Source organism: Salmo salar, chromosome ssa14, assembly GCF_905237065.1.
Source record: "Salmo salar chromosome ssa14, Ssal_v3.1, whole genome shotgun sequence".
NCBI lineage: Eukaryota > Metazoa > Chordata > Actinopteri > Salmoniformes > Salmonidae > Salmo > Salmo salar.
The window spans coordinates 24170980-24173560 of NC_059455.1; the positions used below are offsets into that span (position 1 = coordinate 24170980).

Here is a 2581-nt window from a genome sequence, read left to right on the forward strand (position 1 = left end):
GGAGAGAAAACATTGATTTGTTATTAACTATTCCAGTTAAAATTAGAATTGATTTTATCAGAGTGTGAGGTATTTTTCTTCCTTTACTGCTTCCTCAAACATTGGATTCCTATAAAAATATTGATCAGTTTTTCTTTCTGGCCAACTAACAGCTTAAAGGCACACCATTCATTTGTCCTAGTCTTGTATTTAATTTAACCCAAATGGAAACCAGATCAGAAACTATGCTGAACAAAAATATAAATGCAACATGCAACAATTTCACAGATTTGACTGAGTTACAGTTCATATATCTAATCTATAGATTTCACATGACTCGGCAAGGGCACAGCCATGGGTGGGCCTGGGAGGGCATAGGCCCATCCACTTGGGAGCCAATCAGAATGAGTTTTTCCCCACAAAAGAGCTTTATTACAGACAGAAATACTCCTCAGCACCCCCTTAGACTATGCCGCAGGTGAAGAAGCCGGATGTGGAGGTCCTGGGCTGGCGTGGTTACACGTGGTCTGGGTTGAGAGAAATAAGCTTTTTGTGCATGTGGAACATTTCTAGGATATTTTATTTTAGCTCATGAAACATGGGACCAACAGTTTACATGTTGCATTTATATAATGGACATCTGATTGTGAACCATAGCATTTGGTTGTACTAATGCACTGTTGTTGGATGATATGGACAATGCATTAGACCATTAAGCAAGATATCTGTGATAAGAAGAACGCATTGAACTCCTCTAGTGCTTTCTATCAAATGCTGAAAAACAACCCCGACCCTGTTGGGTCCTTTGGGTCTCAGGCTCTGGCTGTCACAAGTGTTGAGGCTGATCTTGCTTGGTTATTTATATGACAGCCAGGAAACGGCTGCAGACAGCTTAGAAGAAGACAAATACAGAGGCTGTGTGCTACTGCGGCTTCTGTACACTTCCTCATTTGACCAGCCACTGTCTTTTGTCAGACAAGCGAAAAACCCTCTCTGCATAACGCATGCATTTCTGTCTGGTGTTATTTAGGTCAAGGAATATTCCATTTTCTTTAGGAGTTAAGTTGGTTAAACAATGCAGAAAATGCAATTCCATTTAATAATGTTGAATACATAAAACTACACTTAGACCATGCCTCATACACTTTAGAGGGCACAGCCCATGTGGGCGTGCACACGACAGGAATGTCCATCACACCATTGTGAAGTGTGAGCGGGATGGTGATAGGAACCTATTGCATAGAAGTCTCCCTCGGAAGACTTGTTGTCTCGCACAATGTATCAACGCTACTAGCATCAGGTTTACGAGACTAGCTGCATAGTGCAGTCTACAGTTGAAATTATTTATTTAAAACACATCATTTGAGGTAATAACATGTCCACTCTTAAAACATCCCAAATTGAAAACATAGGCTACGCCAAGTTTGTGCACACACCAATTTCTTTAGACAAAAGTTTCAGAACAATTTAAACTTGCGCACTAAACTATGTGGATCGTATCACGAGTTTTTTAAAGAGAAAATGTGGACTATTTTGCCAAATAAACTGGCTAGCCTAATGTCTATAAAAATGAAGACATGCTTGATTAAAAAAACTGCGGATAACTTTAAAAACAGTTAGGCTATAGAATAGAGGTGCAATGCCATAATATAGGCTAGCCTTACCTGTCGAATGTCACTAGTTATCGATGCGTTTTAGCCAAATAAAGAAAAATTGTTGTAATCCGCTACTTTCGTATGTCTTGCTCTTCATTGGAGCCGAGAATGGACTGTCATAGACTTACATTCACCGAACAGAATGAGGAACTTCATATGTTAAATAGTCGGGATTTTTTTTTTTACTGTAACTTCCTGGTACAATGTTCATTCGTCTAAAGTATTTGCATAATAGCGCACAACTGAACACATTGGAAAGTCCAACACCTTCAAACATCATGCTAATTACACAGGTAATTTGAGGTCAAAGTCATATATTTACTACATACCTTTTACCTTACACTGTGTTATTTGTTTTATAAAGTCAGAGGCACTACAATTTATGAAGTGGACAGAGGGGACATTGTGGAATTACTGCCTGTGTGTTGTTATTAGTGAGAAGTAGGGTGATGAAGAGTCAGCCAAAACAAGATTCTTATTTCAAAAAAGATACTAGAAATAAGGATGTGTCTCGTGCAATTCTGCAGGGGCCAATATTTTTTTAAAGCAAAAAAATAGACAAAAAAAACAACAATCTAGTGACATCATAAGACATACTGTATAATATAATAGCCGTCTGTATAACATTATAGTGTGATATGTGATTGTTATTGTCTGTTTAGATACGCATGCACTCTTCTTCGGTAGGCAGGCCCAGCCCACTGGGCACACACTGGTTGAATCAACGTTCTTTCCACGTCATTTCAATTAAATTACGTTGAACCAACGTGGACTAGATGTTGAATTGACGTCTATGCCCAGTGGGCGGCTTCGGTGTCAGTGTGACAGAGATATCCTAATAGCTATCAACACATCAGCTCAACTGAAGCAGAATCAATAGGGCTTAACTGTTGGCCAGGCTGCAAACAGCAGGCCTGGTCACTGCTGTGCTGCAGGGTGCCTGCCCA

The 2581-nt window shown here is 39.6% G+C and overlaps 1 protein-coding gene across 1 annotated transcript in view; it reads right to left on the reverse strand.

The window, feature by feature from the left end:
* Positions 1–1854, reverse strand: part of lyn (LYN proto-oncogene, Src family tyrosine kinase) — a 12423-nt gene extending 10569 nt beyond the window's left edge. Inside the window, exon 1 of the mRNA XM_014140440.2 lies at positions 1644–1854. The gene's annotated coding sequence lies outside the window, so the exon portion shown is untranslated. The remainder of the gene's footprint in view (positions 1–1643) is intronic.
* Positions 1855–2581: the final 727 nt, after the last annotated feature.